Source organism: Macaca mulatta, chromosome 4 (assembly GCF_049350105.2).
Source record: "Macaca mulatta isolate MMU2019108-1 chromosome 4, T2T-MMU8v2.0, whole genome shotgun sequence".
In the NCBI taxonomy this organism is placed as follows: Eukaryota; Metazoa; Chordata; class Mammalia; order Primates; family Cercopithecidae; genus Macaca; species Macaca mulatta.
The window spans coordinates 162828113-162844067 of NC_133409.1; the positions used below are offsets into that span (position 1 = coordinate 162828113).

Consider the following 15955-nt stretch of genomic DNA (forward strand, 5'->3'; position numbering starts at 1 on the left):
CCACAGGCAGGGGGAGGAATTGGCTACAAAGGGACACCAGGAAATGTTTAGACACAGAGGAATAGAACCGATCTATATCTTGATTGTGAGGGTAGGTACATGACCATATGCATTAGTCAAAACTCAGAGATTTATACACTATGAAGAGTAAATCTTTTAGTATGTAAGTTGAATTTGTGTTATGTTCAGAAATCAATATGGTCCTCAGAGCTGGAAGAACTTGACAGCTTGTGAGTTTCACTTTTGTTCTTTCAATTTTCTTTTCTGTTCATATCAATCCAAAAAGTGTTGCATGTTTACATGTATCATTCATCCTGCTAAGCATTTCTGAGATTACAAAAGAAGTTTAAAACTAGGTTTTCGACCTCGAGTTGTTCATAAGCATGAGGAAAGGCATTGCAATTAAGACTTTATCTGGTAAGTAATAAATGGTCGTTATAAGTCCTTAAATATAGAGATGACTAATGAATGCAAATCTTAGGAAGGTCAATCAGAAAGTTCTGTGTTGTATAGATTATAGCTGGGAGGTACTGAAGGGGAAAAACTCTTTAAGAAATAATTGCACTAACCTGGAAGTGAGGTGGGTGATCAGAATGCAGACAGGGAGATAGTGCTTCTGGATCCCTGGCTGGCAGATTAAGCACATATTCAGGGACAAAGCTGGGGCACCTAAAAATGAGAAACCCTCAGCTTTCATTACAGGTTTTACAGACCTTTGTAACTTATAAAGAAGGACACCATGCACTTTTTTGTCCTGGGCCAGGCCCTCATCTGTCTCTGTCATGACAAAGGAGATGGAAAGAAAGGACTAAATCCAAAGACACTAAAAAGAGAGGGAAGAAAAAGACTAGAATTTAAGGAATGAAGCAGAGATGGGTTAAAACAGTGATTTCAAAGTTAACATCTTGGAAGAATTTAGCATCAATAAACAGAGAACACTAATCAAAAAGGAGAGCGGAGATGTAAGATTAGAGAATGGGCCATCCAGTTTGGAGATGTTCTCTTCACCCCAGCTGCTCTGGACTCCTTTGCCATTCCCAGAACAAGCAGACACACTCCAGTTGCAGAGCCTTTGAAGTGGCTATTCCCTTTGCTTGAAATGCTCTTTCCTGGGCCAGGCACGGTGGCTCACACCTGTAATCCCAGCACTTTGGGAGGCCGAGGTGGGCAGATCACCTGAGGTCAGGAGTTCGAGACCAGCCTGAACAACATGGAGAACACCCGTCTCTACTAAAAATACAAAATTAGCCAGTCCTGGTGGCGCATGCCTGTAATCCTAGCTACTCAGGAGGCTGAGGCAGGAGAATCACTTGAACCCAGCAGCAGAGGTTGCGGTGAGCTGAGATTGCGCCATAGAACTCCAGCCTGGGCAACAAAAGCAAAACGCCATAAAGAAAGAAAGAAAGAAAGAAGGAAGGAAGGAAGGAAGGAAGGAAGGAAGGAAGGAAGGAAGGAAGGAAGGAAGGAAGGAAGGAAGGAAGGAAAGAAAGAAATGCTCTTTCCCCCACAGCTACGTGATACTCCCAAACTTTTTCCACTTCTTTATACAAGCCACACCTTCTGCATGAGGCCCACCTGACCAACCTGTTTAAAACTGTAACCACCCCTCCCAAGTCTCTATAGCATGCTGGTTCTTTTCTTTTTCACAGCACTTACTGTCTTCTTGCCTGCTAGCATGCTTTACTCACTTAGAACACCTGTTGTTTACTGTCTGCCTTCTTTTGCTGGAATGCAAGCCCTCAAGGGCAGGGATCATTAACTATTTTGTTTATGGATACGTTGCAAGCACCCAGAATACTCTGCACATCCTACCTAGGATAATACATATTTGGGAATAAATAAATCATGCTAGTTAACATTTACTGAGCATATTCTGAGACTACATATTTTGTCATGTGCTTTACATCAGGCATCCCCAAACCTGGGGCCATGGACTGGTACCCATCCGTGGCCTGTTAGGAACAGGGCCACACAGCAGGAAGTGAGCCGAAGGTGAGTGAGCAAAGCATAATCTGTATTTACAACTGCTCCTGTATTTACAACCGCTCCCCATCACTCATATTACCATGAGAGGTCTGCTTCCTGTCAGATCAGCAGTGGCATTAGAGTCTCATAAGAGCATGAACCCTATTGAGAACTGCGCATGTGAGGGATCTAGGTTGTGCTCCTTATGAGAATCTAATTCCTGATGATCTGTCACTGTCTCCCATCACTCCCAGATGGGGCCATCTAATTGCAGGAAAACAAGCTCAGAGCTCCCACTGATTCTACATTATAGTGAGCTGTATAACTATTTCATTATATACTACAATGTAATAATAACAGAAATAAAGTGCACCAATAAATGTAATGAGCTTGAATAATTCTGAAACCAACTCCCTCCCTGTCCCATCTGGGGAAAAATTGTCTTCCAAGAAGGCAGTCACTGGTGCCAAAGTGACTGGGGACTGCTGCTTTACATTATTTATATCACTGAATCCTTGCAATTGCTCTATGGAGCAGGTACTATTATTATTCCCATTTTACAGATAAGGAAAGAGACGGGCAGAGTAAGAGACTGACCCATGGTTACACATAGCTACTAAGAAGTGGAGCCAGGGTTCAAACACAGACACACAGACCCCAGAGCCCGCTCTGGCCACGTCCTAGTTGGCTGGCGCCAAGAAGCTCAGCAGATTCTTGGTTGGCTGGTACATTGAAAAGATCAGATCTATGGGTTGGAAGTGTCAGTGGAAGCCATTTGAAGGAATGACTTATGCAAGAGCAACCTGGTGCTGATGATATGGGTTGATGAAGAGGCTAAGACAGTTGCTACACTTGCACCCTTTGAAAAGATAAGAAAACTGGAATTTAAACTCATTTTCACTTCTCAATGTTTTATAAGGAACACAAGGCTTAAATTCACATTTTTAAAAAAGGTACATCCAGGTTGAATCCCTTTTAGTCTCCACTTTTCAGCAAAGTTTACCGAAAATGAAATCCATTTACTGCTGACACTTACTGGAATTGCCTTATGTGGGTAGTTCATGTGGCTTCTATTTTACTCTATAGGCAGGAAAATTTGTTATTCTTTATATACTATCTCTAAGAATTTATTATTGAAATGGGATTAACAACACAAAAATAGTACTGAAGAAAAGCAGATCTTAATTTGGATGGTGTTTTATCAACTCCAGGAGCAGCCCCTGATTATAAAAATACCCTCAACCTCCTTAAACATGGATTCACTCTTCCGGTGTGGGCTTAGGGCAGGGTGACCTTTCACTCCCTTTTGATGACCGCCCTCTTGTGGTGGACTGTGAGTATGCACGGCTCCATCTTTAAGATTCTTTGTGAGCCGGGAACAGTGTTTTGTCTAGAGCATTCCCTGACATCCGGGGTGAGGAGAAGTACTCCCTGCATGATCCTAGTTCTTGGGTAGTCTCTGATGTTCTTTAAACATAAGGGCAAATGTGCTGTTTTTATTTCTAGACTTTATTTTTTGACCGTATATTTTTATGCGCACTGCTGTTACTGTGACCAATTTTAGTTATAATTATTTTCTCTTTTTATTTTATGGAGGATAATTAGGGAATGGAAATAGAAAAAATTTAAATAGGTTTAAAAAGGCTTTACATTTTAAATTCGAACTTCAAGCCTTATCCAGAAAACTCCCCATTTTTGTGTTAAAAGCATAAAAAATGTTATGTTTAAGGATGAGAAATAACAGAATGTCTTGGGATTTTGAATTCTTCTCATTCAGAAGCTGTCTGAAGGTCAGCGGGAAAATGAGGTTTGGAGGTGATATAGAATGATTGTGTAAGCTCTCAGCATGTGTCGCTCATGCATGGACACTTGATACTATGCCTCCTGGAAAATGATCATGGATAGTATCCATAGACCCCTACTCCTGATTGCAATCCGTGCTATATAATGGCTGCCATTTTAATTTCACTAAATCAAGGGTCAACGTCTCATGCTTATTTCATGATACACTGAAAAATTTTGGATCTTTGGAATCAAACAGAACTGAACTTAAATCTAAACTCTGACACTTATTGTGACTTTAGGCAAATTATTTAAACTCTCTTCTTGCAACAAAAAGACAACAATCCCCACTTTGTAGGGTCAGGTAGCTCAAAGGAGTCAATGAGTGTGTGAGCCCGGCCAGAGCCTTTTGCGGAAGTCATTCCACGAAAGCTCCCTTCCCTTCTACCTCCCCACTCACTCATCGCTGATTTTTTATAGAGTAACTGGGAAGACAAGACACACACTTAAATATGGAACAGACAGGAGATAATAAATTGAAAATGATTTGGTGTGTACACCCAAATTTCCTTATCATATTAATAATTTGCCTTTATATGTTTTGAGACTATATCAATAAAGTCTATACATATAGAATTATATCTTCCTGGAGAGTTGAGGCTCTTGCAAATACCTTCACGTAAGGTAACCCCTAATAGTGTTGTTTTCCTGAGAAGCTCATTTGTTTGATATTCCATGAGTACGCCAGCTCTCTTTCGGCTAATATTTGCCTGGTTCAGGTCTGTGATTCAGTATCTGCAGTTCTGAAAACCAAAAAGCTTGGAAAACAGAAAGTTATTTTTATAATTCTTTTGGCAGCAAAACCTGATCTATGCCAATGTAACACTATTTATAGTCTTTATTTATTCTACTTAGTGTGAATATTTATGTTTCTTTCAGAAATATTACTGCGTTTGATTATGGGGTGCTGCCTCAAACTCCACTGTGCTATATAATGTATAACACAGACCCTGTATTAATTTCTTAAATTAATCTGAATTTGAAACACATTTGGCTCTAGGGTTTGGGTTAAGAGTTTGGGGTGCACTCTCTATAAATGTCTTTTTCTGTCTTCTTATGTTTTAGGTATGTATCTTTAAGTAGCATTTAGCTGGATTTGCCTTTAATCTAATCTAACAATCTATCTTTTAAATGGAAGATTTAGGCTATTTAAATCTCTTTCTGGCCGGATGCAGTGGCTCACACCTGTAGTCCCAGCACTCTGGGAGGCTGAAGCAGACAGATTGTTTGAGCCCAGAAGCTCTAGACCAGCCTGGGCCACATAGCGAAACCCTGCCTCTATTAAAAATACAAAAAAAAAAAAAAAAAAAAAAAATTAGCTGGGTGTGGTGGCATATGCCTGTAATCCCAGTTACTCAGCTATTAAGGAGGCTGAGGTGGGAGGATGGCTTGAGCCGAGAGGTTGAGCTGTGATCGCACCACTGCACTCCAGTCTGGGTGACAGAGCGAGACCCTGTCTCAAAAAAATAATAGCAATTATAAGACAAAAAATTAAAATAAATAGAAAAATCTATTCTTGGTGTGTTTGAATGTTTTTGTCTTCTCTCTCTTTGCTTTCTAAATATTCCACTTTGTCTACAGTTTTCTTATTTTGAACATTCTATTGGATTAATTGGGCTTCTCTTTTTTTCCCCAAGTTTTTGCTCAATTAGCTAGGAAGTTATATACCGTCTTTATTCTCTCAATGGTTACTTTTGAAATATTTTTCATGCATATTTAACTTGAAAATCCAAATTATTCCATATCTTTAGCCTATGTTTCAAAAATTCCAAGACCTTTCATTGCTCTAGCTTTGGCCACACTCTTTCAGCTTACAATGCTATTGCCTGGTATTTTTCTTTATATCTTATTTTTTAATCAAAAAACTAGCCATTATTATTTAATAAAGATTTTTATTTCAATTTGTGCCTCTATTTACTAATTTGTTTGCACATCAATCTGTTTATTGAACGTATATTTTTTTGAACAGTTACTATAGGCCTGAGGACTCAGCAGTGAGCAAAGTGAAGCCTCTGACATACAGGACTTAATTTCCAGCTCAAACTGTTTCTTCTTACCTTCAGATCTTCCCTCTGGGATCATTTTCCCTCTTTTTCCTGTATTTCTCTTAGATGTTCTTCTACTGGGGGTTTGTTGTATCTTAATTCTTTTTCATTTTAGATAGCTTTATTGAGATACAATTTGCATACCACACAATTCCCCTATTTAGAGTATAAAATTAAATGTTTTTTAGTATATTCACAGATATGTGCTATCATCACCACAGTCAATTTTAGGACATTTTTCATAATCTCAAAAAGAAACTCTTTACCTGTTAGCAGTCACTCCATAGTGGATTGAACAGTGTCCTCCCCAAATTCGTATCTACCTGGAACCTCAGAATGTGACCATGTTTGGACATAAGGTGTCTGCACATGTAATTAGTTAAAATGGAGTCATACTGGATTAGCATGGGCCCTCGAACCAGTAATGAGTGTCCTTATAGAAGGGGAGAGGACACACAGAGAAGACCACGTGAAAATAGAGAGGGCCGGGTGCGGTGGCTCATGCCTGTAATCCCAGCACTTTGGGAGGCCAAGGTGGGTGAATCATCTGAGGTCAGTAGTTCGAGACCAGCCTAACAGGAAGAAACCCTGTCTCTACTAAAAATACAAAAATTAGCCGGGCGTGGTGGCACATGCCTGTAATCCCAGCTACTTGGGAGGCTGAACCTGGGAGGCAGAGGTTGCGGTGAGCCGAGATTGTGCCATTGCTGCACTCCAGCCTGGGCAACAAGAGTGAAACTCCATGAGAAAGAAAGAAAGAAAGGGAGAAAGAGAGAAAGAGAGAAAGGAAAGAAGGGAGGAAGGGAGGAAGGGAGGGAGGGAGGAAGGGAGGGAGGAAGGAAGGAAGGAAGGAAAGAGGGAGGGAGGGAAGGAAGGAAGGAAGGAAGGAAAGAGGGAGGGAGGGAGGGAAGGAAGGAAGGAAGGAAAGAAAGAAGGAAGGAAGGGAAGGAGAAAGAGAAAGAAAGAAAAAAAGAAAGAAAGAAAAAGAAAGAAAGAGAGAGAAAGAAAGAAAATAGAGAAAGAGATTGGAGGGATGCTGCTGCAAGCCCAGGAACACCAAGGTTTGCCAGGAGCCACCAGAAGCTAGAAGCGGAGAAGGAAAGAGCCTTCCCTAGAGCCTCCGGAGATAGCATGGCCGATATTCGAGATTTAGCACTGCTAGCCTCCAGAACTGAGAGACAATACGTTTCTGTGTTTTAAGCCATCCAGTTTGTGGCAGTTTGTTATGGCAGCCCTGAGAAACAAATGCACTCTCCATTCTCCCATTCCCCCAGCACCTGGCAACCATTAGTCTGTTTTTTATCTCTGTGGATTTACCTATTCCGGACATTTCATATCAATGGAATCATGCAGTATGTGTCCTTTTGTATTTGTGTTCTGTATTTGTATTTGTATTTGTAACTGAGGATAATATGCTCCAGGTTATTCATGTTGTGGCATGTGTCAATGCTTCTTTTTTTCTTTTTCTTTTTCTTTTTTTTTTGAGACAGAGTCTCGTTCTGTTGTCCAGGCTAGAGTGCAGTGGTATGATCATGGTTCACTGTAACTTCGAACTCTGAGGCTCAAGGGGTTCTCTTGCCTCAGCCTTCTCAGTAGCTAGGACTATAGGCATGTGTCAGCACACCAGGTTAATTAAAAAAAAAATTTTTTTTTTTTTGGTAGAGATACCGTCTTGCTATGTTGCCAGGCTGGTCTTGAACTACTGGCCTCAAGGGATCCTCCCACCTTGGCCTCCAAAAGTGCTGGGATTGCAGGCATGAACTTCCATGCCTAGCTGATACTTCATTTCTCTTTACAGCCAAATAACATTCCACTGTAAGGATATACCACATTTTGTTTATCCATTCTTCAGTTGATTCACATTTGGATTGTTTGCAGCTTTTGGCTTGTATGCCTAATGCTGATATAAAATTCATGTACAAGTTTTTGTGTGGACATATGTTTTCATTTCTCTTGAGTATATACTTAGAAGTGGAATTGCTGGGTCATCTGGTAAATCCATGTTTAATCATTTTAGGAACTGGCAGTTTGGTTTCTGCCATTTTACTTTCCCACCAGCAGTGTATGTGGTTTCCAGTTTCTATCCATCCCCACCAACGCGTGTTATTATCTGACTTTTCGATTCTAGCCACCCTGCTGGTTGTGCACTGGTCACTCATAGTGGTTTTGATTTACATTACCTTGATGACTAATGATGTCAATCATCTTTTTAAGTGTTTATTGTCCATTTGCATATTTTCCATTGCATATTTCCCCAAACAGGGATTTCCAAAAAATGTCTGTTTTGATTCTTTGGCTAATTTTTAAATTGGCTTACTTACCTCTTTATTTTCGAATTGTGCTTTTTATATCTTCTAGATGAACATCCTTTATCAAATATATGATTTGCAGATATTTTCTTCCACACTGCGGAAGACATTGTCTTTTCAGTTTCTTAATTGTATCCTTTGAAGTGCAAGTTTTTAATATTTATGAACTCCAATTTATGTATATTTTCTTTGTTGCCTTTGTGTCACGTATAAGAATCCGTTGTCAAAACTGAGGTCATGAAGACTTACCCCTCAGTTTTCTTAGCTATAAAACTCTTATAATATTTATGACTGTTATTCATTTTGAGTTAATTTTTGTGTATGCTGTGAGATAAGAGTTTGGTTTCATTTTTTTGCATGTATGTTTACCCTCTGGTCCCAGTGTCATTTGTTGGAAAGACTATTTTTTCCCCATTGAATGGTGTTTTACCTTTTTCAAAAATCATGTGGCCATAGACACATGGTTTTATTTCTAGACTCTCGATTCGATTCCACAGATCTATGTGTCTATACTTATACTAGTACCACTGTCTTGACCACTGTTGCTTTGTAGAAGTTTTGAAATCAGGAAATGTGAGTCCGAAACTTTGTTCTTTTTCAAGATTGTTTTGACTATTCTGGGTAATTTGTAATCCCATAGCAATTTTGGAATCAGCTTGTCAATTTCCACAAAGAAGTCAGTTCTGGGATTCTGATAGAAATTGCATTGAATCTGTACATCAATGTGGGGAATATTGCCATCTTAACAATGCTAAGTCTTCCAATTCATGAACGTCAGATATTTTTTCATTTATTTACATCGTCTTTAACTTTTTTCAGCAATGTTTTATAGTTTCAGAAGTGTATATTGTACATTTCTTTTGTGAAGTTTGTTCCTAAGTGTTTTATTCTTTCCAAAGCTATTGTAAATGGAATTATTTTTTAAAAAATGTTGTCTTTTTGGATTGTTCATTGTGAAGGTATAGAAATACAATTGATTTTTGTATATTGATCTTATGTTCATCACCTTGGTGAGTACATTTATTAGTCCTCGTAATTTTTAGTGAAGTCATTAGGATTTTCTATATACAAGATCACATTATCTATGAAAACGTTAGTTTTACTTTGTCCTTTCCAATATGGATGGCTTTTCTTTTCTTGCCTAACTGCCATAGCTATTCTATGTTGAATAGAAGTGGTGAGAACAGACATCTTTGTACTTTTCTTAATCTTAGGAGGAAGGTATCCTGTCTTTCATCATTAATTACAGTTTTAGCTGTGGGTTTTTTCATAGATGCCCTTTATCAGGTTGAATAAATTATCTTCTATTCTCAGCTTGTTGAGTGTGTTTAATCCTAAAATGATGTTGGGTCTTGTCAAACACGTTTTCTGCATCTATTGAGATGATCTTGTGGATGTTGCTTTTTATTCTATTGCTATGGTGTTTTTCATTAGTTGATTTTTGGATGGTAAACCAACCTTATATCCTAGGATAAATCCCACTTGTCATGGTGCATTATTATTTTCATACATTGCTAGATTTGGTTTGTTAGTATTTTGTTGAGAATTTTTGCATTCATATTCATGCGATAATGTTCTTTGATTTTCTTGCAATGCCTTTGTCTAGTTTACTATTAGTCCAGTTAATACCAGACTCATAGAATGAACTGGGAGGTGTTCTTTCCTCTTGTATTTTTTGGGAAAAGTTTATGAGTTATTGGAATTAATTCCTTAATGTTTGATCAATTTCAGTGACGAAGCCACCTGGGCCTGGACTTTTCTTTGTGGGTAGTTTTTTAAGAAAATTATCTCAACTTTTATTTTAGATTCAGGGGTACATATGCAGGTCTGTCATACGGGAACACTGTGTGACACTCAGGTTTGGAGAGCAGATGATCCTGTCACTCAGGCAGTGAGCACAGCATGCAGTAGGCAGTCTCTCGGTCCTCACCCACCTCCTGCTCTTTCCACTCCCGCAGTCCGCAGAGTCCATTGCTCTCATCTTTATGTCCATGTGTACTCAGTGTTTAGCTCCCACTTGTAAGTGAGAACATGCAGTATTTGATTTTCTGTTACTGTATTAATTCACTTAGGATAATGGTCTCCAACTGCATCCATGTTGCAGCAAATAATATGAATTCCTTCTTTTTATGGCTGGATAGCATTTCATGGTGTACGTGTACCCCATTTTCTTTATCCAGCCCACTGTTGATGGGCACCTAGGTTGACTCCATGTCTTTGCCATTGTGAATAGTGCTGCAATGAACATACAAATGCATGTGTCTTTTTGGTAGAATGATTTATTTTCCTTTGGGTATTTCTCTAGTAATGGAATTGTTGGGTCGAGTGCTTATTTAAGTTCTTGGAGAAATCTCCACACTGCTTTCCACAGTGGCTGAACTAACTTATATTCCAACCCAAAGTGTATAAACATCCCCTGTTCTCTGCAGCCTCTTCCGCATCTATTTTTGTTTGACTTTTTAGTGGTAGCCAGTCTGACTGGTATGAGATGTAGTAGTAGTAGCTGGTCAGAATGGCTAACACGAAAAAGTTTTTATTTGCAGTTTTGATTTGCATTTCTCTACTGATTAGTGATGAGCATTTTTCATATGCTTGTTGGCTGCTTGTATGTCTTCTTTTGATAAGTGTCTGTTCATGTCCTTTGCCTACTTTTGAATGTTTTTTTTTTCCCTGTTGATTTGTTTAAGATCCTTATAGATTCTGAATATTGGACCTTTATTGAATGCACAGTTAGCAAATATATTCTCCCATTCGGTTGGTTGTTTACTCTGTTTATTATAGTTTCTTGCATTGCGCGGAAGATCTTTAGTTTAATTAGGTCCCCCTTGCCAATTTTTGTTTTTGTTGCAATTGCTTTTGAGAAGTTAACCATAAATTCTTTGCCAAGGCCGGTGTCGAGAAGGGTATTTCCTAGGTTTTCCTCCAGGATTTTTATAGTTTCAGGTCTTACATTTTAGTCTCTAACCTACTTTGAGTTAATTTTTGTATATAGTGAGTGGTAGGGGTCCAATTTCATTCCTTTGCATATGGCTCACCAATTATCCCAGCACCATTTATTGAATAGACAGTCTTTTTGCATTGCTTATTTTTGTCAGTTTTGTTGACGATCAGATGGTTGTAGGTGTGTGGCTTTATTTCTGTTCTCTATTCTGTTCCATTGGTCTTTATCTCTGTATTTGTACCAGTACTATCCCATTTGGGTTACTGTAGTGTTATAGTAGAGTCTGAAGTTGGGTAGCATGATGCCTTCAGCTTTGTTCTTTTTGGTTAGGATTCCTTTGGTTATTCAGGTCATTTTTTGGTTCTATATGAATTTTAGAATTTTTTTTCTTATTCTGTGAAAAATGATCTTGATAGGTTGATAGGAATACTGTGAATCTATAGATTGCTTTGGGTAGTATGGCCATTTTATTGATATTGATTCTTCCAATCCATGAACATGGAATGTTTTTTCATTTGTTTGTGTCATCTATGATTTCTTTCAGTGGTGTTTTACAGTTCTCCTTGTAGAGATCTTTCATTTCCTTGGTTAGATGTAACCCTAGGTATTTTATATTTTTTGTAGTTATTATAAATGGGATTTCATTCTTGATTTGTCTCCTAGCTTGAATACTATTGGTGTATAGAAATGTTACTGATTTTTGCACATTGATTTTGTATCCTGAAACTTGACTGAAATCATTTATCAGTTCTAAAATTCTTTTGGTGGAGTCTCTAGGGCTTCCTAGGTATAGAATTATATCATCAGCAAAGACATAATTTGACTTCGTTTCCTCTTTTGTGTGCCTTTTTTTCTTTCTTTTGCTTGATTGCTGTGGCTAACACTTCCAGTACTATGTTGAATAGGAGTGCTGAGAGTGGTCATCTTGCCTTGTTCCTGTTCTTAAGAGGAATGCTTCCAGTTTTTGCCCATTCAGTATGATGTTAGCTGTGGGTTTATCATAGATAGCTCTCATTTTGAGGTATGTTCCTTTGATGCCTAGTTTGTTGAGGGTTTTTATCCTGAAGGATGTTGGATTTCATCAAAAGCCTTTTCTGTGTCTATTGAGATGATCATATGGTTTTTGTTTTTAATTTTGTTTATATGGTGAATCACATTTATTGATTTGTGTATGTTGAACCAATCTTGCATTTCAGGAATGAAGTCTACTTGGTCATGGTGAATTAACTTTCTGATGTGCTGCTGGATTCAGTTTGAAAGCATTTTTTGAAGACTTTTGCATCTATGTTCATCACAGATATTAGCCTGTAGTTTTCTTTTTTCATGTGTCTTTGAGAGGCTTTGGTATCAGGGTGATGGTGGCTTCATAGAATCAGTTAAGGAGGAATCCTTTTTCTTTGATTTTTTTTATAATAGTTTCAGTAGAATTAGTATCAGCTCTTCTTTGTATATCTGGTAGAATTCAGCTATGAATTCGTCTTGTTCAGGGCTTTTTTGGTTAGTATGTTTTTTATCACTGATTCAATTTTGTAACTCAATATTGGTCTGTTCAAGGTTTCAATTTCTTCCTGATTGAATCTTGGGAGGTTGCATGTTTCCCTAAATTTATCCATTTCCTTTACATTTTCTAGTTTGTGTGCATAAAAATGTTTATAAAAGTGTCTGAGAATATTTTGTATATCTGTAGGATTGGTTGTAATGTCACCTTTGTCATTTCTCATTATCATTATTTGATCTTCTCTCTTCTTTGTTAATCTAGCTAGTGGCCTATCAATCTTATTTATCCTTTCAGAGAACCAACTTTTGGTTTATTTGATCCTTTGTGTGAATTTTTGGTTCTCAATTTCATTCAGTTTTGCTCTGATTTTAGTTATTTCTTTTCTTCTACTAGTCTTGGAGTTAGTTTGCTCCTGTTTTTCTAGTTCCTCTAGGTGTGATGCTAAATCATTAATTCGAGATCTTTGGTGCTCCACACATTCAGATAAATGTCTCTAGTAACAAACTGTAGAAATGATCCCTGAAAATATAGTCTTAGTTTTTTTAAAAATTACAAATTCAACCTCTTTATTCATTATGTGTCTACTTAGATTGTCTGTTTCTTAAGTCAGTTTCAGTAGTTTGTGTCTTCCTAGGAATTTGTCCATTTCATCTAAGTTATCTAATTTAGTGGCATACAATTGGTTATAGTATCCTTTATGAACTTTTTATTTGTATAAGATTGATTGTAATCTCCCCTTTTCCATTTCTGGTTCTGGTAATTTAATTCTCCCCTTTGTTTTCTTGGTTAATGTAGCTTAAGTTTTGTCAATTTCTTAATCCTTTCAAGGAGCCATCCTTTGGTTTCATTGACTTTCACTATTGTTTTTGTATCTAATATTTCACTAATTTCTTCTTTAATCTTTATTATTTCCTTCCTTCTGCTTGCTCTACTTTTTAGGTTTAGTTTGCTCTACTTTTTCCAATGTCTTAAGCGGGAAGTTTAGAATATTGATTTGGGACCTTTCTTTCATTCTAAACTGCATATCTCTTAATCTTTCCTTTATATTTTTCATTTGCTTTTATTTTGTGTCAAGTTATGCACAATCTCTTCAGATCTATCTACCAGTTCACCAATTGTCTTTTCAGCTATCACTTCTCTGTTTTTTATATAGCTATTCAGTTTCTTCTTTCAACCACCACCATCTTTTTTCCTATAATTTCTATTAGGTTATTTTTCAAATCTGCCTAGGCATATTTAATAGTGCTTTTTCCTTTGATATTTAAAAATCCCAATTTTTGTTGCTTTAAACATTTTATACAGTTATTTTATACTCTGAAAATAAAATATCTCATAATTCCAACATTTGCAGTCATTAAGAGCTCTAAATCTTTTGTTTGTGATTTCTACTGACTCTTGTTCATGGGGCTTCCTTCCTCAGATGCTTCACACATTTTGATTGTGACCTCATATTTGGCAGAACTGAATCTGTGGGAATATTGGGAAGACTGAGATGAAGATATTCTTCTCCAAAGAGGATTTTCATTTGTTTGGTTTTAGCCTTGTGTGGTACTAATAACCTGAGACCACTTTCATTTAATTTCTCAACTTGGGGATTTAACAGTTGCACACATATTTAAATTCAAAACCCAGATCCATATACAGACAAATGTAGTGGCACAAATTCTCACGAGAGACTTTTTCCCCGGTTCCTTGATAGAGATCAATTTCTTGTTTGCTCTTTTTGTTATACAGTCGGGGAAGCCTACCTTTTCACAGGTTTTGGTATCAGGGTGTTGGTGAAAGAACAAGGTGTTTTGAAGGTCCCAGACTTATGTGCACCTGGGGATTTCCTCCCACCTTCCTCATTCACAGGACTCCAGCCTCACTGGATTTGTTACAGTTTCTACAACATCCCAAGCACTCTCCTGCCTCACGATGTTGAAATCTGTGGTTTCCTCTGGCTGAACCCTCTTACCCCAGGATCCCACATCCACAGGCCTTAGGCCCCTAACTCCTTTTGTGTTTCTGTCCCAAAATCATGTTTTCAGCAAGGCCTTCTTTGACCACCCTCTAAAAACAAGCATTGCCCCTCTTCTCTGTGACCCCTTCAGTCTAGTTTATTTTTCTCTACAGCATTTATCAACATCTCACCTATTGTGTGTTTCTTTGTCTCCGTCTACCATCACTAAGATAAAAGCTCCTGAGGACTGGGGATTTTTGCTTATTCACTGCTGTATCACCACTGCCTAGAACAGTGCCTAGAACACAGTGGGTAGTCAATATATATATTTTCTGAATGAATAAATGTATGCCTTTAGGAATGAATGAATGGCAGGGCTAGGAGTGGGAGTGGGACAGCATGAAAAGACTGGTTATATTAGAAAAGGAATAGGTGTAGAGAGAGCAAGAAACCATGAGGAAAGGAGGGGCTGGGCATGGTGCTGTGTACCTGCAGTTCCAGCTACACGGGAGGCTGAGGCAGGAGGATCCTTTGAGCCCAGGAGTCTAAGGCCAGCCTGGGCAACACAGTGAGACTCCACCTCTTAAAAAGAAAGTAAAAAAGAAAAGAAATAAAGAAAAAAAGAAAGGAAGAAGGCAGGTAAAGTTCTCCTACTTTGCAATTTTACTTAGACTCTTCAGGGACAGCTGACGCCCTTGGCACTGGCTTCTTCTATTATCTCCAGCATTAGTTTCCTTCCTGAATGTTCTGAAGGCGGCTCTCAATAAATACTTCTTGACTGACAGCTTACTTAAGTCATTATAAGAGGATTTCTTCTGCATTAGTCAGAAAACGAAATCACTTTCTAGATTGCTTTGCTGGGCAAGCCTGTCCCCAGAGCTGCCAGGGGAGGGAAGGCGTGGGTGATCACTGTGCCCATGCTTGGAAGCCTGGAAATTAATCAGAGGAGATGTGGCCCTTGTTAGGAGAAGGCCTCTATTGGTTTTCCATGTACAAAGCCACCCAAGAAAAAGGCAGAACTCAATGAGATGGAACTCGGCTGGAATCTACAGTTTAGCTTTTTATTGAAAGCTATGAGAAAAAATAATTTAAGGTGGTTAAATCTCAACTTTTATTGGTTATCGTCTTTAACTTTGACATATCTACTCACTACTTTATATTTTTCTAGTACTTTGATTTTTGTGTACATATTTCGAGACAGTGTTGACTACTAGGATATACATGGGAAGAGAAGAGATCTACTTATCTAATTATCAGCTATACCTTAGGCAAAATATTTAGTCAGACTGTGGTTCACATAGAGTGGAGATTAAATAGTTAAAAACCAAAACTCCAAAGAGGGAGGAAGGAAGTAGCTTATTTTTAACCCCTGCTGTGACAACAAGAGGCTATCAATCAGAGAGGGACAGACTT

At 38.1% G+C, this 15955-nt stretch overlaps 1 long non-coding RNA gene and 1 pseudogene across 2 annotated transcripts in view; one reads left to right on the forward strand and one right to left on the reverse strand.

Moving 5' to 3' along the window:
* The window catches only part of LOC144340752 (uncharacterized), a 70201-nt gene that overhangs the window by 34445 nt on the left and 19801 nt on the right, over positions 1-15955 (forward strand). The window lies entirely within an intron of this gene.
* Positions 13026-13135, reverse strand: LOC114677955 (small nucleolar RNA U3; annotated as a pseudogene).